The following is a 26069-nucleotide window of genomic DNA, read 5'->3' on the forward strand; positions in this document are numbered from 1 at the left end:
CCACTCAAACTGTGAGTAAGAAATTGGAGCATTTGGAAAAGAAACATGTGGCATTTGAATTACATGCTGTAACATTAGCTGAATACCACAGAGTAAAGCGTATACCAAGAGGGTTGAGATTACACCTACGCCCCACGCTGATGCAAGATAATGTGGAATACTGTAATAAATTTGAAATGATATTAAATAAATGTTCGTTTGATATCATGGTCCTGACGGTTGAATGTTTGCAGAAAGAGATTGAGAATCAAAACACTCAAATTGACATCATAAAGCAGGACCTTAAAAATAACTTACCCCTTGAAGAAATGGAGCAGCTGCTTAAAAACTTGGATGAACAGATTAAGGAACTTAAACATACCATTCAGGAATGAAAGAAAAAGAAGTTCTCACGGGAGGAGGAAGATTATACAACCGGAACGGTATACCGGTGGGGACGGGATCCGTCCGGCAGAACAAGTGGTACTTCTGGTTCCGGTTACAGACGCAGACGCACACATGGAGGAAGCGAGCGTGCTAGCCCTCAGGGGTCATCGTCTGAATCGATGTCGGGGGAATCCGACCTGGAGGCCTCAGGAAACGCCGTGGGGGCCGCAAACACAGACGGCACAAGTATGACAGCAGCGCTCCAGCAGAGGAAGAACAGAGGGAGAGGGGGTCGACGTGTGATGACACGCAGCAACAACCGGCAATAATTAACATCTCTCAGGTACAAGTCACGAATGATGAATTAATGATCCTGAATAAAGGACTTTCTTATTGCCCCCAACAGGACTATGATTATTTAGAACTACAGAAAGATCTATATTGTTTTTTTAGGACTATTAAGCTTAAAAGTTTCTTTACAAGTGTATCCCATTCTTCTCCGGAGAAAGCAGGGAGTAATGTTGATTTAAATGCTATGCAAATGTTGAAATTAAAAAAGTTTGGGTTATTTAACAAAAGTACATTTACCCCTACACAGGTAGGTGCTGGGGTCCAAAGCTTTATTAAATTGGTTGACAATGATGTAGCTGACATGTGCAGAAAACACTACAGTAAATTTAAAAGGAACCCTGTGGGACAAGGTTTGTCCAAGAAAGAGTTAATGTCACTGAATGGGTTAAAAAATAATAAACAGCTCATCATTAAGGGGGCGGATAAGGGAAGGGCCATTGTACTTATGGACAAGGAATTTTATGTGAATGAAATCAAAACACAATTATCAGATACTGCTGTGTATAAAAGATTGCCCACAAACCCTGTATTTAATATCCAAAAAGAGGTTGAGGGATGTGTTAATATTGCTATAAAAAATGGGGTAATAGAAAAAGATATTGCAAAGTTTCTTTTGGAATCAGAGGCAGTTACTCTTGTTTTATACACACTCCCTAAAGTACATAAGTGTTTAACTTCCCCCCCTGGTCGCCCCATTGTAGCTGGAATGGGCTCTATTTTATCTAAAGTTTCAAATTTTTTGGATAGGGCTTTGAGACCCCTTGTATTATCTAATTCCTATATTCAGGATACAAGTGATTTTATAGTTAAACTGCAGAACCTGTCTATTGATGGGAACAGGGGCATACTGTTTAGTCTGGATGTAGCATCTCTCATGAGGCAGGTATTGGTGCAGTGACCAAGGTTTTGAGTCAAGATTCAAATTTTTCACCATTACAGCAAGAATTTTTGATCCAATTATTGAGGATTGTATTATGTTGTAATTACTTTTTGTTTGGTGATGACTATTACCTACAACTCCAAGGGACTGCCATGGGTTCCAATGTCGCCCCCACATACGCAAATATCTATATGAATACCTTTGAGGAATATTTTGTTTATAATCATCCATTATTTTTACTATATGGCGCCACTTGGTGGCGCTATATAGATTATGTTTTTGGTGTGTGGTTGGGCGACATTGGAACCCTAGAGAAATTTATTAATGATTTGAATTCTGCTACAACTAGGATTAAATTCAAACTGGTGTGGAGTGAGGAGAGTGCGGTTTTTCTGGACACTCGTGTATCAAAAACTTCACAGGGCTTATCTGTGGATTTGTACAAGAAAGAAACGGATTGTAATACCCTCCTCCACTATACCAGTGCCCACCCTCCATTTCTTCTCAAATCTTTACCTAGAAGCCAATTCCTTCGTATTGTGTCAGATGAAAATTTGGCTGAAATAAGATTGAGAGAGATGGGGGATCGGTTCATAGCAAGGGGTTATTCTAGGGATTTGATTGAAACAGAACTTAGGTATGCCCTTGCCACAACTAGACAGTCCCTTCTAACTAAGAGGAATAATGAGAAAAGAGAGAAAAAAGAGAAAGATAAGTCTGATAGATTGGTCTTTATTAGCCAATATTCTTCTTTAAGTCTAAAAGTACAGAAAATTTTACTTAAACATTGGCATGTGTTGCAGACTTGTGACTCTGATGTTTTAGAGTTTTCTAAACCTTTTATGCCTGCCTATAAAAGAGGTAGAAATTTTAAAGATTCACTAGTTAGAGCAGATATTGGCCCCCTTAAAAAGAGGGGGGTTCAGAGCTATATAGGCAAGAAAAATTGGGGGAATTTCCCATGCCTTGGCTGCTCTAACTGCAACAGTATGATTAAAGGCCCCACCTTTAGCCATCCTAAGACTGGACATATATTTTCTATTAAGGATTATTTTACATGCAACACAGAATATGTGGTTTATATGATTAAGTGTCCTTGTGGATTGGGGTACGTCGGAGAGACCACCCGTAGTGTCCGTGAATGTATGGTTCAACGCAAAAGCAGTATTAGGACTAAAAAATTGGATGCCCCTGTAGCTTGTCATTTTTAATGTGCTGGACATAATCTTAATCAGTTAAGGTTTCAAGTGATAGAGCATGTTCCTGTTCCTAGAAGGGGTGGGGATAGAGCTAAAATCCTCAAGAGTAGAGAAATGTTCTGGATTAATAAATTGGGGACATTACACCCTAATGGGATGAATAGGGATTTTGACCTATCTGTATGCCTTTAATTCATGTCTGATTAGATATAATGTTACTTAATTCCTTTTTCCTTTCTTTTTCTTCTGTTACAGATGACTATGGATTCTGTTCTGCTTATTTGCGTGTTGTATATATATATATATATATACACAATTGTATTCCAATGTATATGAAATTGGTGTGTTTCACCTTAATATTACTGAAATGTATAACTTTGCTGACATTTACCTGAGTACCTAGAGTAGGATGTAAGGGGTTAATTTGAAATGTGCAGCTTTACAGGTGTGTGGGTGTGGTTAAGATGGTATTTAAGGATGATTCTGTGTAGAGTTTAGCCATACATGACTAAGGACTGTGTCCGAAACATTGTTGTTTGATTTTGTTTGGTCTGGCTACTCCTCAAGCTGAATAAAGCATCTTGAAGAAACATTTTGGTGGTGCTGCTTCACTTTTGTCTATGATCCCTCTTACACCCAGAGGGCCACTAATCCAAAGCCTTACTACCTACTGGGAGACTGGTCCTGGCTCTAACAGGATAAAGAGGAACAGGATTGTAGCAGGAAAAACAAGGAGACCATAAACAGACACCAGCTTTAAACAAGTGCCTTATCTATACCTCATACTACATGGGGTTAAATCACGTGAGTGTGCATTTGTTTACTTCTTGCATCGAATAATATTGTCATAGATGATCACTAGGAGTACCTTCTTGTGCGCTTGTCCACTCTCTATTTTTTAAGCACACTTTGGTGAGAATCTTCTTTTCGGAGAGGGAAATCCCATCTTGGACGAAGCAGCCGAGAGTGCAGGCATTTGGGGAACTGTCACACACGCTGTTACTATTGGACATTACTGTGGACAGCCTTTTTTGACTCCATACATGCTGAACTGATTTGGATATCTAATTATTTGAGCAATAGATTAATATATATATATATATATATATATATATATATATATATATATATATATATATATTATCTATCTGTAGTAGAATAATTTTGTAATTTATATTGTGATCTGGTTCCACTCCAAGTATTAGCACTATACCCCTAAGCGCACACACACCCTCCTATTATATATATATATATATATATATATATATATATATATATATACAGTCTTTGTTTGTGTATAGAACACATTATTTTGTTTCTCATATTACCCATACTTAAATCCAGAAGTTAAAAAAAAGATTGTTTGTTACGTTGATTGTCTTTAAAGAGAATTGAAAGAATTTAGAACACTGACTTCCCAGTATATACAGTATATACATTTCCAGAGATATAGCAAACTTTATTATACCACTTATGAATAGTATGAATATACAGCAGAAATACGTAGTCTGAAAAATTTGATAGTTTGAATCTGAAGCTGTAATTTGGCCCACACAAGACAGCTTCTGTCTACATATCACATATAATTTGTCTGTATCTATCTAAATTCCTCATTCATTATGTGCATGATGTCACCCATTTTTCTACAATTCTTCAATTTAAGCTCGGTCTGTACAACACCAAACCCACAGAAAAGAATGTATCCTTCTTTTCTTGTGAATTCAAACAGTTCTTCCAGAATGAACAGACTTGTCTTGTCTGCACCTATTATTTTTATTTCAGGAGCACATACCAAGTGATTAGTTATAGAGCAACATCAGATTGCCTTCTGCAAGCTGGGAAATGTCTTAAAAAAAAAAAAAAACTGAAGCAACCCTGCAAAAACATGTGATAGAATACTGCAGAAAGAGCCAAATGGAATATATCAAAGAGTGCCTTCATGCAGATGTTTCTAGCAGAAGAAAATTAGGTCAGAGACCACTTCAATTTCAGCTTCTGCCAGCCTTGTTAGAGAGCTTCCAGTGAATTCTTAATGACTAGCTTCTAGGGCATTTTCTCACATCCAGTCAAAAACCACCATAGCTAGATCAGCTTTCTATGTGGTATTAATCTATTTTATCTTTATTTAAATGGGTTGCTTTTTTTCAAAATGTAGGAACCTTTGAGAAGCATAAGCAAATAAATACGTGAAAATAGAACAGAAGGTAAGAAAAGCTTTGAGCAAATAGACAGAATGGTATAAAGCTTTCCTAAATAATGCAGATGTACGCTTCTATTTTGATACTACATATGGCTAACTATACACTTCAATTAACGTTTCAGTGTTCACTTTTATATTTTTCTAACATGTTACATGATATTAAGTAACTAAAACCTGTACAATAATGTAATGTAACAGCATATCCCAAACTAAATAATTTCTTTTACTTCTCTTGAAAACCTATATTTGGACAATCTACATGTATATATTTGATACACATACACACATAAACACATGCACACAGACACACACATACATACATACATACATACATGCACACATGCGCACAAACACACACATATACGTACACATATACACACACATTCATACACACACACATTCATACACACACACATATACATACACATATGCATACAAACATACACACACACACACATACATATACACAAATATGCATACAGATATGCACACACATTCACACACATTCATACACACACACACATGCACACACACACACACACACATATATACACATATACATACACATATGCATACAAACATACACACACACACATATGCACACACACACATACATATACACAAATATGCGTACATATATACACACACATATACACACACATTCATACACACACACATGCACACACACACACACATATACACACATATACATACACATATGCATACAAACATACACACACACACATATGCACACACACATACATATACACAAATATGCGTACACACACACATGCACACACACACACATATACACACACATATGCATACAAACATACACACACACACATATGCACACACACATACATATACACAAATATGCGTACATATATACACACACATACACACACACATTCATACACACACATGCACACACACACACATATACACACATATACATACACATATGCATACAAACATACACACACACACACATATGCACACACACACATACATATACACAAATATGCATACAGATTTACTCACACACATACAAAAACATGCATGCAAACACACACATACACTTACACATTTTTGTTTCTATGTGTCTGTGTATAATGAATAAATGCTGACGTGATCAGCTGGATGCCCTTTCTAATGAGTAATAATTTTTACCTTCAAAGCCTGACTTTGGTTTTGTTAGGAGTCTTACAATACCCAGTTTAAAGAATTGAAGCAAAGAGAAACAAAATGTTCTGCCAGGAGACCACTAAGAATGTAATAAATAGTATTTCATAAAAGATCAATGATTATAACAAATCAACTAAGCTAGACAGCTGAATTCTTAGCATGCATGTGATACTGCTCCCACCATACCATTGGATAACTCTATGGTAAGGGAAACATCCATGCTATTGCTCTAGGACATAATAATACAGAATCAGTTTTCATCAAACACTGCATAAGGGAAGCATAGGACCATTTCAATATATACTGTAGCTACTCATTTGGAATGATGGAATCTGTTTAAAATAACCATATAAGGGACATACAATGTTTTACATCTTTCCATAAGATTTCTATTATAAAATTTTCTTCATTTTCTTGTTATCCTTTGTTGAAAAGCAGTTCAGGAGTGTACACATGTCTGCAGTACTATACGGGAGCAGTTTTGCAAGAATGTTATACATTAGCAAGAGCACTAGATGGCAGCACTATTTACTGTCATGTAGTGCTCCAGACATGTGCATACTACCTATCTAGATATCTCTTCAACAAACAATAACAAGAGAACAAGCAAATTCGATAATAGAAGTAAATTGGAAACTTTTTTAAAATTGTATTCTCTATCTGAACCATGGAAGAAAAAAAAAAATGTGTTTTATGTCCCTTCAAGCTATGAGGAGAGCTTAGCCAAACTGGGTCTGTTTTCTCTAGAAAAAAGGTTCTTGAGAGGGGACATGATTACTTTATAAAAATATATTTAAGGCCCATATAGATGGCGGAAACACTGTTTAAGAGGTCATAATTTAAGGCTGGAGGAAAGATGATTGAACCTCCAGCAATGTAAACCTCTTTTCACTGTAAGACCAATTTAATTAATGGAGTGCTAAAACCTAAGGAGGTAGTAAACGCCAATACCTTGTATACATTTAAAAATGGTTTAGATACATTTCTGGCTAGAAACAGAATTCCGGGATATGATTGCTTGTGCTAAATGGGTCACCTTTTTAATGGGATTAATGTAGATCAACTGGAGCTTTTATTGTAGATAAATTAAGATTTGTATAGGCTGAACTCAATGGACTTTATTTTTTAAAACTTAATCTACTATGTTACTATGTTACTACTAACTTTTAGAAAAGCTTATCAAATTATTTATATAAAATAAAACTTTAATGGGGAATTTTGTAGAAAAATCATTAGATAAACTAATCTAAAGGATTGTAATGGACCCCTATATCATTATTATTCATTTTATTATTGAATCTATTATTATTATTAATAATAAAATATTAATTATAAAGGGACATGAAAGTGGAATTTGAAAAGTACCACAGCATATCTAAAATGCATCTCCTATCCCACTTCATCAACATTCCTGTGCAAATTCCCTCATATAGCTTTTCTTTTTAGTCTATAGTTTTTAAAGGTTAAGCCAATCCAATACTTTCTTGTAATAAGCCAATTATCACAAACTTTTTAAACTTTTATAGTCTATCAAAAAAAACTTTAAATTTTATCTTTAATTTAACAGATTTTACATCTTGAAAACTGTTTATGCTCATGCACATGTTTAGTAAAATATGAAAAAGGTTTTTTATTATTAATAATGATCTTTTCAGAAATCTATTTGTATTGTTCTTTTGCCTGACTTCAGTTGATGAATCTGTACAGGCTTAACATTAAAATCAATTTGAATACTTCCTGGTTAAAAATTAATTGATAAAATATGGAACAAAAAGTACATATTTGAACACTATCTGCAACATAAATATGACAGATCTACAAAGATAAAATTTAATTTTGTCATACAGGTGTGTTTTAATAACAAATTAGTCAATTGCATATTTGTCAGCAATCCTATAATCTTATATATCTCAGACAATTCCAAGATACATTATTCTATGCTTTATTAGGTTGGGATGGCAAGAGTTAGTAAGGGTGGAAATGACTGCTGCATAAGGAGAACAAATGAAACAGTCACTTGTAGAACTTAATCAGTCCATCAGAGAAGAGTAAGAGTTGTGGAGTCTAAGACTGGGGCTTCCACTGAGAGGAATGTTGGGTGAGGAACAGGTCATGGAAGAGGCTTCACCAGGGAGAGAAAGGAGATGAAAGGAGACCAGTTTGTGGGAAGGGCTGGTCCAGTAGGCTTTGGCAGGAAGGAGATGGATTGATGACCTTTCCTGGAGTAGAACTCAGACAAGCTAATGATAGACCCATAAGGCCCAAACCACCTAAAATTCTGCATAAAAAGAGTTCTTCTATAAGGATATGGAGAAATAAATTGATACATCCTAGTTTCTTTCTCTCTTGCTCACGGATTACTTGAAGTTACTATTGTTGTTGTTAGTATTAATATTAGTAATTCTAATAACCTTAAAAGTAGGATATGCATATTGTATCATTTGAATAAAAACAATTATATGGGTAGATTTAGAGGACATTAATTATGTATGAATTCATTTTTTATAAATCACAATATTAATCTCCACTTTTTATATTACTGACCGATACAACACAAAAACAAGTTATTAGTACATTATAACTATCAGCTTCCAATTTCGCAAATAGAACATAAATTAAATATAACCATTACACATATAATAATAAAAATGATAATTAGACGTGAGTTTGTCTTTTACAAAAAGACAGAGAAAATAATTGGCTATAAGTAATCAAATGTTTTTATTCATTTTTTCCTTGAGCAAAATTATATATAGAATTATTTTTTTTGTCTGACTTAAAATAAAGTGTAGAGCATATCGTACATGCGTTTGAATTGATTGTATTGTATGTTATGATGTAATTGTGAATTATGTTATTTATGCATTTGTAATTATAGGGCACAACAGATGGGATGAGTTTCCTTCAAGTGAAAGACTTCTTCTGTAATCTGAACATAAATCTCTTCAACATCCATTTTGTATTACAGAAAACAGAATGAAGATTTAAAAAAAGAAAAATATCGTAGAAAGAATATCAGTTTAAACAAGGCACTCAGCCAATCCAAAGATCTCTAGAGTAATATATATCAAATACTATATTATTATAATGGGCATAATTTGCCACTATCGTTTATCTAATATGAATTTAATACAATTTACAGAGATCCAGTTTTTTGGCAATTAAAACTTTTGAAATATTATGGGGTAGATCACAGTCGACATAACCAGTACTTTTTTGTTAATACCAAGACATTACCATGATGTTCACCAGGTTATAAAATGTGTGTTTCAGGTCATTATTATGACTAAGCATAAATATGATTTTACTCTCTATATAAATTTTAACTTCACCACTTCATTTACCCTATACCCCAGTGCTACATTCCTTTTAAAGAACCATGGGTTTCTAAACAAACCCCAAAACAACCCTGCCCATAAATGTCCACCAAGACCCATAAAATATACACAAGGAGCCAACTTCCAGGAAAGTTACTATGATGGTAACGCCCATGAATGAAGGTTCTACCTAGAGTCCCACTCATTATGGTCCACCCCAAGTGATTTTCTATGGTGCAATGCCAAATGCATATATTAATTCACAATCGTATGCTCTGAAGTCATTTAACACTTCAATACCTAAACTATTTAATGGAGGCTAATGAAATACTTGGGATAATCAAATACTGTTTGTTTGTTTTTAAAGTCACCTTACCTGTTCTGCAAGTATTGCTTTGCAGCAATAATAGGCTCAATAGGAGTCAACAAATCAGCTGTCCTCTGCAAACCATTCTAAGGCCTAGATTTGGAGTTTGGCGTTAGGTATTTAGAAGTGAGCGTTAGACATCTAACGACAAAACTCCAGCCGCAGGAAAAAAGTCAGTAGTTAAGAGCTTTCTGGGCTAACGCCGGTTCATAAAGCTCTTAACTACTGTACTCTAAAGTACACTAACACCCATAAACTACCTATGTACCCCTAAACTGAGGCCCCCCCACATCGCCGCCACTCGATTAAATTTTTTTAACCCCTACTCTGCCGACCGCCACCTACGTTATACTTATGTACCCCTAATCTGCTGCCCCTAACACCGCCGACCCCTGTATTATATTTATTAACCCCTAATCTGCCCCCCACAACGTCGCCGCCAGCTACCTACAATAATTAACCCCTAATCTGCCGACCGCAAAGCGCCGCCACCTACATTATAGCTATGTACCCCTAATCTGCTGCCCCTAACACCGCCGACCCCTATATTATATTTATTAATCCCTAATCAGCCCCCCACAACGTCGCCTCCACCTGCCTACACTTATTAACCCCTAATCTGCCGAGCGGACCGCACCGCTACTATAATAAAGTTATTAACCCCTAATCCGCCTCACTAACCCTATAATAAATAGTATTAACCCCTAATCTGCCCTCCCTAACATCGCCAACACCTAACTTCAATTATTAACCCCTAATCTGCCGACCGGAGCTCACCGCTATTCTAATAAATGTATTAACCCCTAAAGCTAAGTCTAACCCTAACACTAACACCCCCCTAAATTAAATATAATTTTAATCTAAGGAAATTAATTAACTCTTATTAAATAAATTATTCCTATTTAAAGCTAAATACTTACCTGTAAAATAAACCCTAATATAGCTACAATATAACGAATAATTACATTGTAGCTATTTTAGGATTAATATTTATTTTACAGGCAACTTTGTAATTATTTTAACCAGGTACAATAGCTATTAAATAGTTAAGAACTATTTAATAGCTAAAATAGTTAAAATAATTACAAATTTACCTGTAAAATAAATCCTAACCTAAGTTACAATTAAACCTAACACTACACTATCAATAAATTAATTAAATAAAATACCTATAATTATCTACAATTAAACCTACCACTACACTATCAATAAATAAATTAAATACAATACCTACAAATAACTACAATGAAATAAACTATCTAAAGTACAAAAAATAAAAAAGAACTAAGTTACAAAAAATAAAAAAATATTTACAAACATAAGAAAAATATTACAACAATGTTAAACTAATTACACCTACTCTAAGCCCCCTAATAAAATAACAAAGACCCCCAAAATAACAAAATGCCCTACCCTATTCTAAATTACTACATTTCGAAGCTCTTTTACCTTACCAGCCCTAAACAGGGCCCTTTGCGGGGCATGCCCCAAGAAATTCAGCTCTTTTGCCTGTAAAAAAAAACCATCTTGCAGACCTCCGACGCGGAACATCCTCTTCTCCCGACGCCTACTAGCCGAATGACGGTTCCTTTAAGGGACGTCATCCAAGATGGCGTCCCTCGAATTCCGATTGGCTGATAGGATTCTATCAGCCAATCGGAATTAAGGTAGGAATATTCTGATTGGCTGATGGAATCAGCCAATCAGAATCAAGATCAATCCGATTGGCTGATCCAATCAGCCAATCAGATTGAGCTCACATTCTATTGGCTGATCAGAACAGCCAATAGAATGCAAGCTCAATCTGATTGGCTGATCGAATCAGCCAATCGGATTGAACTTGATTCTGATTGGCTGATTCCATCAGCCAATCAGAATATTCCTACCTTAATTCCGATTGGCTGATAGAATCCTATCAGCCAATCGGAATTCGAGGGACGCCATCTTGGATGACGTCCCTTAAAGGAACCGTCATTCGGCTAGTAGGCGTCGGGAGAAGAGGATGTTCCGCGTCGGAGGTCTGCAAGATGGATCCGGAAGAAAGAAGATTGAAGATGCCGTTGATAGAAGACTTCATCGGGATCATGGACCTCTTCAGCTCCCGCTTGGATGAAGACTTCATCCGGATCATGGACCTCTTCAGCTCCCGCTTGGATGAAGACTTCAGCCGGATCATGGACCTCTTCAGCCCCCCGCTTGGGCTTGGATCAGGACATCGGAGGAGCTCTTCAGGATGGATCGGTGAACCTGGTAGGGTGAAGACAAGGTAGGAAGATCTTCAGGGGCTTAGTGTTAGGTTTATTTAAGGGGGGTTTGGGTTAGATTAGGGGTATGTGGGTGGTGGGTTGTAATGTTCGGGGGGGTATTGTATGTTTTTTTTTACAGGCAAAAGAGCTGAATTTCTTGGGGCATGCCCCGCAAAGGGCCCTCGAATTCCGATTGGCTGATAGGATTCTATCAGCCAATCGGAATTAAGGTAGGAATATTCTGATCAGAATCAGAATCAAGTTCAATCCGATTGGCTGATTCGATCAGCCAATCAGATTGAGCTTGCATTCTATTGGCTGTTCCGATCAGCCAATAGAATGCGAGCTCAATCTGATTGGCTGATTGGATCAGCCAATCGGATTGATCTTGATTCTGATTGGCTGATTCCATTAGCCAATCAGAATATTCCTACCTTAATTCCGATTGGCTGATAGAATCCTATCAGCCAATCGGAATTCGAGGGACGCCATCTTGGATGACGTCCCTTAAAGGAACCGTCATTCGGCTAGTAGGCATCGGGAGAAGAGGATGTTCCGCGTCAGAGGTCTGCAAGATGGTTTTTTTTTACAGGCAAAAGAGCTGAATTTCTTGGGGCATGCCCCGCAAAGGGCCCTGTTCAGGGCTGGTAAGGTAAAAGAGCTTCGAAATGTAGTAATTTAGAATAGGGTAGGGCATTTTGTTATTTTGGGGGTCTTTGTTATTTTATTAGGGGGCTTAGAGTAGGTGTAATTAGTTTAAAATTGTTGTAATATTTTTCTTATGTTTGTAAATATTTTTTTATTTTTTGTAACTTAGTTCTTTTTTATTTTTTGTACTTTAGATAGTTTATTTCATTGTAGTTATTTGTAGGTATTGTATTTAATTTATTTATTGATAGTGTAGTGGTAGGTTTAATTGTACATAATTATAGGTATTTTATTTAATTAATTTATTGATAGTGTAGTGTTAGGTTTAATTGTAACTTAGGTAAGGATTTATTTTACAGGTAATTTTGTTATTATTTTAACTAGATAACTATTAAATAGTTCTTAACTATTTAATAGCTATTGTACCTGGTTAAAATAATTACAAAGTTGCCTGTAAAATAAATATTAATCCTAAAATAGCTACAATGTAATTATAATTTATATTGCAGCTATATTAGGATTTATTTTACAGGTAAGTATTTAACTTTAAATAGGAATAATTTATTTAATAAGAGTTAATTAATTTCGTTAGATTAAAATTATATTTAATTAAGGGGGGTGTTAGTGTTAGGGTTAGACTTAGCTTTAGGGGTTAATACATTTATTATAGTAGCGGTGAGCTCCGGTCGGCAGATTAGGGGTTAATACTATTTATTATAGGGTTAGTGATGCGGATTAGGGGTTAATAACTTTATTATAGTAGCGGTGCGGTCCGCTCGGCAGATTAGGGGTTAATAAGTGTAGGCAGGTGGAGGCGACGTTGAGGGGGGCAGATTAGGGGTTAATAAATATAATATAGGGGTCGGGGGTGTTAGGGGCAGCAGATTAGGGGTACATAAGGATAATGTAAGTAGCGGCGGTTTACGGAGCGGCAGATTAGGGGTTAAAAATAATATGCAGGGGTCAGCGATAGCGGGGGCGGCAGATTAGGGGTTAATAAGTGTAAGGCTAGGGGTGTTTAGACTCGGGGTACATGTTAGGGTGTTAGGTGCAGACATAGGAAGTGTTTCCCCATAGCAAACAATGGGGCTGCGTTAGGAGCTGAACGCGGCTTTTTTGCAGGTGTTAGGTTTTTTTTCAGCTCAAACAGCCCCATTGTTTCCTATGGGGGAATCGTGCACGAGCACGTTTTTGAGGCTGGCCGCTTGCGTAAGCAACTCTGGTATCGAGAGTTGAAGCTGCGTTAAAAATGCTCTACGCTCCTTTTTTGGAGCCTAACGCAGCCTTTTTGTGGACTCACAATACCAGAGTTATTTTTATGGTGCGGCCAGAAAAAAGCCGGCGTTAGCTACGCGGGTCGTTACCGACAAAACTCTAAATCTAGGCCTAAATGTGGTAAACTGTTTGGAAAACGACCACAAAGTCCAGAATCCTTCAGAATTAAAAATAAAAACTTTTTTTTTTTAATGTTTGAATCCTTTTACAATAAAACTGCTTTTACATTTTTCATTGTTACTTGATTTCTAAATGTGTATGCACATAATGCAGCATTTTGCAAAACCTGTATAATATAAGCTGCTATTAGATGCAAAAATATCATCTAACAGCTCTACCTGGCACCAGAGCACATTACATTTATTTGAATGGCATGATTGAGTTCTGGCAAAGAGGACGTTTGCACTTGCAAGGTGAGTAAAGTTTTAGCTCAATATTCTATATTTTAAAATATTTTTTAAAAGCAAAGCCTATCCTTATGTTACATAATTCTGTGCATAGTGCATTGTTAACATGGTTAAGTGAAAAACCCTCAATCAAATATGTTAGATAGTTATCAGCAATATTAATAAGATGTCATGTGATACTTTTCCTTTCAATGTATATCTTTTGAGTTTCCATGTGAAACGCCATGCAAGAATCCCCTTGAAAAGCCTTCTTTGCCTCTCTTTAAACCAATTTTGGCCCCATTCCAATCCATTAATAGTCTGGTTCTAAGGGACTCACATGGCTTTCAATAAGTTTTTTCAAAATCAAAGTAATTCCAATCAGTTTGAAAAACCCATAATAACCCGCTATATAAAACTGTGAAGGAAGAACACATTCTATATTTTACTTAAGGAAAATACAACACTGATATTCCAGGTTATCTGAAAACCTTTTCAAGCACATGTTTGCATGATTTTTGGATTTTTTTAAATCTAGTCCTTGAACATGTTTAAAACTAATTTTGCTTGTTTTAGTTGGCGTCATTGTCAGTTAATCCAAGTTTTTCATTATTAAAGTTTTTTTCCGCGCTTTGTACATTCTCAGTTCACATGTTGAAGGGACAGTAAATACTTTGAAATTTTAATATAAAATGATTAATTATGGGTAGTAAAAATTACTTTGCAATATACTTTTATTATTTGTACACACCTCATTTTCTGTAATTTAATTCTGCAAACTGTACTAAAGAATTGCAGATTCTAGACTGTTCAAGCCTAACCCTGCAACATTTTACATTGCCTTTGTTTCTTTGTAAGAGTAACTCATTTATTTGGGTTAATAACTGGCCTCTACAGATTAGATAAAATAAAATGAGATTTAAACCTAGGAAACCTTTACAATGTACAACATGGTGACACCTATTAAATGTATGTTAAAATTTTTGCATAGACTTAATTAATATTAAGTAAACACAATACTTTTAAGGTAACACTATAATGAATTGTATATTCGACATTACCATGTCCCTTTAATAAAAATATTCACTGTCACCTAGATTACGAGTTTTGCGTTATGATTGAAAAAGTAGCGTTATGGCCCATAATGCTTAATTTTCCCTAATGCTGCTATTACAAGTCTTGTATTACAAGTTTGCCTGGGAGGCCAAAAAGTGAGCGGTTCACCCTATACTGACAAGATCCGTACCGCCATCTGAAAGTCAGTAGTTATGAGTTTTACGTTACAAAGCTGTACCATAAAACTCATAACTAAAGTGTTACAATGTACACTAACACCCATAAGCTACCTATTAACCCCTAAACCGAGGCTCACCAGCATCCCAAACACTATAATACATTTATTAACCCCTAATCTGCCGCTCCCGACATCGCCACCACTATTAAAATATATTAACCTCTATTCCGCCGCTCCCCAACATCGTCGCCACTATAATAAACCTATTAACCCCTAAACTGCCGCCCTCACGCATTGCAAACACTATTTAAATATTATTAACCCCTAATCTGCCATCCGCCCACACTGCCGCTATAATAAACCTATTAATCCCTAAACCGCAAGCCCCCCACAATGAAATATACTAAAATAAACTATTAACCCCTAAACCGAAAGCCCCCACAACAACATATACTAAAATAAACTATTAACCCCGAAACCGAAAGCCCCCACAATGAAATATACTAAAATAAACTATTAACCCCTAAACCTAACAAACCTCTAACTTTATATTAAAATTACAATTTCCCTATCTTAAATTAAATTTAAACTTACCTGTCAAATTAAATAAATTAATTTTAAACTAACAATTAAACTTAGATAATTATTAAACTACAATTAAACTAGCTACCAATTAAATTAAACTAAACTAAACATTAAAAAAATCCTAACACTACTCTAAAAATTACAAAAAGTATCTAATTACCAAAAAAAAAAAATTAATTACAAAAACAAACAAACACTAAATTACGAAAAATAAGAAACAAATTATCAAACATAAAAAAGAATTACACCTAATCTAATAGCCCTATCAAAATAAAAAAGCCCCCCAAAATAAAAAAACCCTAGCCTACAATAAACTACCAAAGACCCTTAAAAGGGCCTTTTGTGGGGCATTGCCCCAAAGATAACAGCTCTTTTACCTGTAAAAAAAATACTAACACCCCCCACAGTAAAACCCACCACCCCCACAACCAACCCCCCTAAATAAAATAACTATCTAAAATAACCTAAGCTCCCCATTGCCCTGAAAAGGGCATTTGTATATTTGTATGGGCATTGCCCTTAAAATGGCATTTAGCTCTTTTACATGCCCAGACCCTAAACTTAAAATAATCCCACCAAAAAAACCTTAAAAAAACCTAACACTAACCCCCGACGATCCACTTACAGTTCTTGAAGTCCCGCTTGAAGGATCCATCCAGCCGGGGAAGTCATCATTCATGCGGCAAGAAGTCTTCATCCAGGCAGCATCTTCTATCTTCATCCATCCGGTGTGGAGCGGGTGCCTCCTGAAGACATCCAATGTGGAGCATTCCAATCAGCCAATAGGATTGAGCTCTCATCCTATTGGCTGTTCCAATCAGCCAATAGGATTGAGCTCTCATCGCCGGCTGGATGGATCCTTCAAGTTGGACTTCAAGAACTGTAAGCGGATCGTCGGGGATTAGTGTTAGGTTTTTTAAGGTTTTTTTGGGTGGGTTTTATTTTTAGTTTAGGGTCTAAGCATGTAAAAGAGCTAAATGCCCTTTTAAGGGCAATGCCCTTTACAGGGCAATGGTTAGCTTAGGTTTTTTTTTTAGATAGTTATTTTATTTGGGGGGGGTGGTTGTGGGGGTGGTGGGTTTTACTGTAGGGGGGGTGTTTGTATTTTTTTTACTGGTAAAAGAGCTGTTATCTTTGGGGCAATGCCACACAAAAGGCCCTTTTAAGGGTCATTGGTAATTTATTGTAGGCTAGGGTTTTTTTATTTGGGGGGTCTTTTTATTTTGATAGGGCTATTAGATTAGGTGTAATTCTTTTTTATTTTTGATAATTTGTTTTTTATTTTTTGTAATAATATTAATAAATACTTTACTCTAAAAAACTTGTGCTAACTTACTGATTCAATAATAGGCTTATAAGCACACTAAAAAAATACAATTTCTTTCACAAATATAGAATAATATTTATTATCTTTAGTGTCTTTATATATTAAAAAATCTGTGATTTGCTTTTCTTTAGTAATGTTTACCCATACATTCGTTGTATATAATTTTATTTGGTATTTATTATCACTAGTCGATTTATCAGTAGCCTTGAGAATTACTAAAAAATTAGATGTAATATTTCATTAATTTAAAAATATTATATATATATAAAATCAATTCCATAAAAATAATCTCTTATACATATACTGATATTATCTCACCTTAATGTCTCTGGGAGTATGGTAGAAGTCAAATATGCACTCGTTGTTTCTTTAACTTTATATCAGGAGCTCCCCAACTTCCTTATGAGTGTGGTGCAGCTTCACAGTTCACTGAACTTTGCAGAGTGTTTCAGAATCGATAGTACTATAAAAACAAAAAAGAAGAGAGAGCGCAACCATGACTCAAGGTAAAATTATTTAATTCGACATTGCGCATATGAATATACTGCACTTACAGGATTAAAAAATTAACAAGCGTCTCTTAAGATCTCACACAGAAGTCTTGAAAAAGTCCGCAGAAGACGGACGAAACGCGTAGACGCTAGCTGATCCAGTCGAATAACAGTATTTGGAAAGGAAAGGTTGAATTAACTCCTGCATCGGGTAAAGGAACTAATACCAAGCCCACACGCCGGAAACGGAAACGAGCAAGTATACAGCTACAGCTGACTGAGACCGGAGGACCGGGGACTGTGTGAGATCTTAAGAGATGCTTGTTAATTTTTTAATCCTGTAAGTGCAGTATATTCATATGCGTAATGTGGAATTAAATACTTTTACCTTGAGTCGTGGTTGCGCTCTCTCTTCTTTTTTGTTTTTATAATATTAATAAATAATTTTAAAACAGAAATCTCAGGAAGAAGAGATGAAAATAAGTCTACAGTTTAGAGGATACCATGGCTGTTCTGCTAAATATCTGGCCAAGTTAGTCAAGAATAGAAAAAAGAAAAATTATGTACTAGCTATCAAAGAAGGAGATCAAAGATATACAGACCTGATAGATATTAGTAAGACTTTTTATACATACTACCAAAAACTATATACAAAGATTAGTAGTAACAACTTGAATCAAGAAAAATTTTGACCACAAATTAGAATTCCGTCGGTCACAGAAGAACAATTCTCTATGCTTAACGCTCCAATCTCAGGAGAAGAGATTGGAAAAGCAATTGAAAAAGCCTACCCGCATAATAACTTAAAATACTTGCAGAAGAAATTAAACCTACTTTGGAAAAACATTTTAATAATTATTTCTCATTAAATAAACCATCATCAGGTTATTTCTCTGCAGCTAACATTTCTTTAATTCCCATGAAAGACAAAAATTTGTAAGATCCTGCTTCATACAGGCCAATATCTGTACTTAATGCAGATTACAAGATATTAACTTCCATTATAGCATCTAGACTCATGATATGTCTTGATAAAATGATTCACCCTGACCAGACGGGGTTTATGGTTTCTAGGAATTTATCAAAAAATATTTGTAAAATTTCAACCCTCTTAGATTATATGTGGAATAAAGGAAGGAGTAATGGAAAACAACTTAAACATGACACAGCTCTTCTGACCCTTGATGCCGAAAAGGCTTTTTGATTCTATTGAATGGGAATACTTATTTAAAGCAATTGAAAAATTTGGCTTTAAAAACCAATTTGGACAGTTTATCTGTAACTTTTATAGTAGTCCGATTTCTTATCTACTGATCAATGGATCTTTAACACCTGGTATAGTTTTTAAAAAAATGCACTAGACAAGGTTGCCCTTTGTCCCCTTTACTTTTCAATATAGCTTTAGAACCTTTAGCCATCTGGCTATGAGATACTTTAAAGGGAATTCCTATGGGCAATCACACATTTAAAATCTTATTGTATGCAGACGATCTTTTGATCTGTCTGTATAATGCAGCTCAAACAATACCATTAATTTTAGAATGTTTAAATCTTTTTAGCTCCTTTTTGGGCTATAAAATAAATTATAATAAAAGAATTGATGTGGATCCATAGAACTGGTTATAGTATACAAAAAAATCCTTTCAAGTAAGTTGATTCTCTTAGATATCTTGGTATATTTTTACACAAGAATCCACAAAATTGGTATAGACTTAATTTTCAAGTGCTTTTGCAGAAAATTAAAACAGATCAGAACTATGGGTCTCCTTCCCCCTGTCAGTTTCGGCTAGAATTAGTCTTATTAAAACAATTATCTTTCCACGGCTCCTATATCCGTTACAGAATTTACCATTAATGTTAAGTAAAGTTTATATCCGGAAATTAAATACTAGTTTTACCAAATTTATTTGGAATGGAAAGAGAAATATTCACATTGCCCTAGATAAATTGATGCAAACACATAGTTCAGCTGGTCTGGCATTACCTAATATAGGTCTTTATAACTTTGCGGCCTTAGCTAAAATTGCTGTAGACTGGCTCGCAGAAACTAACTGGTTTTCTTTAGATGATCTGGAGAGTTTTTATGTTTCTCCGTTTTCCATGAAAGCCATACTACATATCTCACTTAGAGAATTACCAAGTAATATACTGGGTTTAATCTCCTTTAAAAATATAATCGCTGCTTGGCATAAGCTTTGTGTGCTAATAGGTGTAGGCTATTCTCTCTCTGAATATTTACCTATAATAGTTAACTCAGAATTTTGCCCTGGAAATTATCAGGAAGTATTTAGATCGTGGTCTAGAAATAGCTCAAATTTATTCACCAATTACTATCAGATAGTGGACAAATTGTATCATTTGAAAATTTAATTCAACAGTTTGATATATCTAGAAACAATTTTTATGCTTACTTGCAAGTAAGACACTATGTCAATAGCAAAGGGTGGAATTATAGGGAAGTTGTCTCATGGTCCGATATCAAAATGTGCATTTCGAAATTTAAAGCCGGTGTCCCTTCAATCTCCTTAATTTATAACATCATGTTAGCTAAACAAAGTAAATTTTTTTTGGAAAAGCTCTGTAGCATATGAATACCACTTTTTCCAAATATAGACCAGGAAAAGATAAAGGCAAGCTTTAATGCATTAGGAAAATGCAAGATATTAACTAGCTGGAAAGAAGCACATATGAAACTCATTAATAAGTATTACTGTACTCCTTCCAAAATGGCAAGAATGTATCTCCCCCAATTATTTTTTTGTCCACGTTGCGCATATGTGAATGCAGATATTCTGCATATGTTTTGGTCATGTCCTAAGATTGGGCAGTTTTGGAAGAAAGTGTTCTTTTGGCTTAATAAATTGTATGAAGTAAATATTTCTCTGGAGTCAGAAAATATCTTCTTCCTTAATGTTTCCATTAATGATTGTCCCTTAGAGAGGAATATTTTGAACACCATAATATTATTGATTAGAAAACTTATATTAAAAAATTGGAAGGCAAAAAGGCACCGGGTATTTCTATTTTTATCAAAGAAATACAATCTCAAATAATATTTGAATCCTTTCACCTACGAGTTGCAAAAGAAAGGGAAATTAGGAAATTCTTAATAGGGTGGCTCCCTATAGTTAAAACCTACCCACTACTAATCCAGAAGCGTATATTATACCCTTTTTAGAGCTCTGATAGTTTTGCAGACCTGGTATTATTAGGAGATTTCCCAACAGCCTGGATATCCGGCTATAGGGAAACGTAATTAACCTTAAAAGAAAAATCAGAAACTGGTATTATAAGCCGAGAAGACAATAGGTCAACAAGGAGAGACAGAGGCGTGGGGGGGAGAGAGAGAGAGAGAGAGAGAGAGAGAGAGAGAGAATAGGACAGAATTTTTTTTTCTCCTTTATATTCCTTTATTATTTATTGTTTATACTGTATTAGAAAATGTTTTTGCTCTAAAAAAATATATCCAAAGAGACATTATCGATAGTTGAAGTGTATCAAGAAAAATGTAGTTTTTATATTAGAATATGTATTCTTTATTCTGATGTATCATGCTAGAAAGCCGAAATTCTATGTTACAATTATGCCTGATTTTCTTTTTTCTGTTGTCGAAAATGCTTCGGATATATATAATAAAATAAATATAAAAAAAAAAATCTAAATCGAATTTCTCAGTAACATTCGTTCTAACATTCAAATTTGAATATAAACACATTCGCCCATCCCTACTCGCTATACCTACTGCAGAGTATTAAATGTATTGAACATTGTTCCTTCATGTTTGTTTTTGTATTTGAAATAACTTTTTTCTCACTACAACCATCACCTGTTGTTCTCAATGACATGCCTAAAAAATGGACTGAGCCTGCAGCTAAAGCAGACCTGCTAATGCTATCTATGTCTGACCATAATTAGGTATAAAAATGCTTATTATGACTGGGAAAAAGCAGCTATTTCAGATACAAAAATATCTGTCTTTCCTAACCCCCTTCCTCCCACTTGTAGATTAATCATTTATATTGTCTTTGGTTTATGTAGCTTTTCTATAGATAATATGTTTGTTACTCAAATTTTCAAAAAGTAGGTGATGGTTTCTAAAGGCAATATCAACTATTTCTAATAACAAAATAAAGCAGAGCAGCTGTTTGCAAACCATAAAATACAACTTTAAAGTACAATGTCCCTTAAATAACAATTTTGCTGTTCAGTTTAAATTAGTTTTTTGTTTTTGTTTGCATACTTTTAATATGAAAATGTATGCATATTAGTAATGCAGTTGTTAACTTGTACTTGGAATACTATTTCTACATTAAATGCACTTTTTAAACTACTCATTTGATTAAGTGCACCATGATACGTGTCTCTCTTATGCATACAGAAATGTAAGGGACACTTCACGCTAATATTCAAAGCTATTAAAGGAATAGTTTAGTCAAAATTAAACTTTCATGATTCAGATAGAGCATGCAATTCTAAGCAACTTTCTAATTTACTCCTATTATCAATTTTTTCTTTGTTCTCTTGGTATCTTTATTTGGAAAAGCAAAAATGTAAGCATTGGAGCTGGCCCATTTTCTTTCAGGACCTGGGTAGCACTTTCTGATTGGTGTCTTGATGTAGCCACCAATCAGCAATCAATACCCAGGTGCTGAACCAAAAATGGGCCGGCTTGTAAGCTTACATTCAAATAAAGATACAAAGAGAGCGAAGAAAAATTGATAATAGGATTAAATTAGAAAGTTGCTTAAAATTGCCTGCTCTATCTGAATCATGAAAGTTTAATTTTTACTAGACAATTCCTTTAAAGGGACATGAAACCCACACTTTTTCTTTCATGATTCAGATAGCGAATACAATTTTAAAAAAAATTCCAATTTACTTCTGTTATTTAATTTGCTTCATTCTTTAGATATCCTTTGTTGATGAAATAGCAATGCGCATGAACCAAGATTACAAGTTGTGCGGTACGGCCTTACCACTTAAAAAATGGTCTTTGTGTGTGGAATGGTCAGCTACTCGGTATTACAAGTCACGCGGTTATGCTTTACCACAATCGTTATTTCCTATACTACAACGATCCATTCCGCATTCAAAGACCTGTAGTTATGGATTTTGCAAAACAAAAAAGTTTCACAAAACACATAAAAATATGTTACAAAGTACACTAACACCCATCAACTACACTATTAATCCCTAAACCGCCATTTCCCCGCATCACAAGTAATAAATAATGTATTAACCCCTAAACCGCCATCCCCCTACATGGCCAACACTAAATAAACCTATTAACCCTTATACTGCCATTCCCCCACATTACAAACACTAAATAATCCTATTAACCCCTAAACTGCCACCCCCACACATCGCCAACACTAAAATATACCTATTAACTTGAAAAGGGCCTTTTGTATGGCATTGCCCTAAGTTTAACAGCTCTGTTTCCCTGTAAAAAATACAAATGTACCCCTATCATTACAACCACCCACCCAGCCCCCAAAATAAAAAAACCTAACTAAAAAAAAAACTAATCTACCCATTGCCCCTAAAAGGAAATTTGTATGGGCATTGCCCTTAAAAGGGCAATCAACTCTTTTACAGCTCATAAAAATAAAAAGCCCTAATATAAACAAAAACCCATCCACACAAAAAAATAACACTAACCCCAAAATAGGTTCTCACCATTGATGAAGTCCAGCGATCCATCTTCCCTCTGGCAGTGAAAGGTTTTCATGCAGATGGCTCCATCTTCATCCATCGCGGGCCCATCTTCTATCTTCTTGGCGGAGGCGCAGAGCGGACGTCTGAGGCGCGGAGCAGTCATCAGTAGCGGCTGTCATCTGTGACGTGAAGGTCCTCTTCATGCCATCATCCGCCGCACACTGAAGATTAAATGCAAGATACCCCTTTTATATTGGCCTACCCTTGCATTCCTATTAGCTAAAAAATTCAAATCAGTCAATAGGATGAGAGCTGCTTACATCCTATCGGCTGATTTGATAAAAGTTTAATCAGCCAATAGGATGTAAGCAGCTCTTAGTGTAGGTATTTCCCACTTTTATATGTTTTTAATTATTTTAAGAAAATTGATGTGGTCCAGTAAACATTTGTGAATTGAGAAAAAGTGCAGCTCAGCATCTCAGTAATATGTGAGTAGAAGTTTTTTGTGGGTGAAATTGCTACACTATGTGAGTTTTTCTATTTTCTTTCTTTACTTTGGTTGCCTGAATTGAATGATAACCTTTACAAAAAATAAAATTAAAACTGGATGTTATGTCACCAGTTTTTTTTAAAATGTATATTTATGTGCGCAAATCAACTATTTTTTCTATTTTTTCCATTGCATTGATTTTCTTGTATTTGTTAATATTGTGTTGTGGCACATATTTATTTTGTTACTTAAAACAAATGTTATCACTTTTTTTTCAGCCACATACGCATACACATATTATATTATTATTACACATACACATATTCAAACAATACACTGTTTTTTTTGTTTTGTTTTTGTTTTGTTATTTTTTCAAGCAGCATTTTTGCTAATGGCAATATAATGCTAAACCACTTCAATTTAAAATCGAAATGCACTCATGCAGATTTCAATTTTCACCTTTATATCCCTTTAAGTATTTTTTTGCACCATGCTTCAGTAATGATGAATTCTGACAGCACAAGGGTTTTTTTATTACTGGTTTGACATTAGGTTTGAAGTTCTCTTTTCTGATTGTTAATAATAATAATTCTACAGAAAAAGGTAGTAGCGTTTGCGCTGGTTAAAAAGACTATGTAGCTACTCTAAAAATCTATCCCTTCAAAACAGTTATAAATAAATAGCAAAAAATTAACTAAAAAGAGGGTGCTAGGAAAGAATAGTCATAAAAAATAATCATAATAAAAAACATTTATTGCACATAACAACCCCTCAATATAGGATTTCTTAAATAAACATACAAATAAACCACATAAAGTCCAAAGTCTCTCAAAGATAGGGACATCTCCCAATACCAATATCACCTAGAAGAAACAGAGGAAATGTAGTATATAAAATCCAATAAATTAAGTAAAACTCATGGGTAACTACATCAAAGTCTTACCAGTCTCCTGTAGTTTTTATGAAAATCTCCCCCCTTCTACAGCTTTATAAGGAAAAGTGGAAGCTCGTGACAACAGATTTGCCCTTTTGATCCGGGCTCTTCTAAGGAAATTTTCTTTGTAGCTATTTCAAATGTCTCCACTCTCCCAAGCTGGATGACGATTACCCTCACTCGGGTTCTCTACAGGGTCACGTGGGGCCAGTGTCACAGTCGATTGGTCTGCACTTAGTGCTTACTTCCATGCATGATGGCTGAAAATCAGATCAAGGGAGTGTCCACCTTTATTAGTGTCAACAGTATGGTTAAAATCACTGAGAACTAGGGCAGGCATTCTTAAGCTTAATAAGCAGCATTGTGGTGAGTATTGAGTGTAATTCTTGTATAATTCTTATTTGTCTCATTTATAAAAATGCTTACCTAATTAAATACACCACTACAAGACTTAAAGCTGTGCCAAATTGGCCATATCATGATATATACATGTTAAAAGATATCATTCACGCAATGCCTCTAATTATGGATCCTATTCTTCTGTTAGAAGAGCATTGGCAAAAGCTATTTTCAAATAGTAACCCTATCTATTCCATAAGAAAACCCAATTGTTTCTGGTTTTGCACTAGATATGTTCTTCACATACTTTGCATTGTTAACTGCCCATGGACAGTATTCCAATCCAACAGAAAACACTTTTTGAGAAGCTTTTTATGATATTGTTGAATTTATTCAATTTTCCATCATTGGAATACCATCATAGGTTTTTACGTACAGCACATCTAGGCTTTTCTCTAGCTATATTTGCCTCATATACAAGTTACATTTAAATATTTTAAATAAACACTTAAAAATATCAAAATATGTTTTTTTCTTTATTATCATAGCATTATATTAAAGGGACACTGAACCCAAATTTTTTCTTTC

This window comes from Bombina bombina, chromosome 2 (assembly GCF_027579735.1).
Source record: "Bombina bombina isolate aBomBom1 chromosome 2, aBomBom1.pri, whole genome shotgun sequence".
NCBI lineage: Eukaryota > Metazoa > Chordata > Amphibia > Anura > Bombinatoridae > Bombina > Bombina bombina.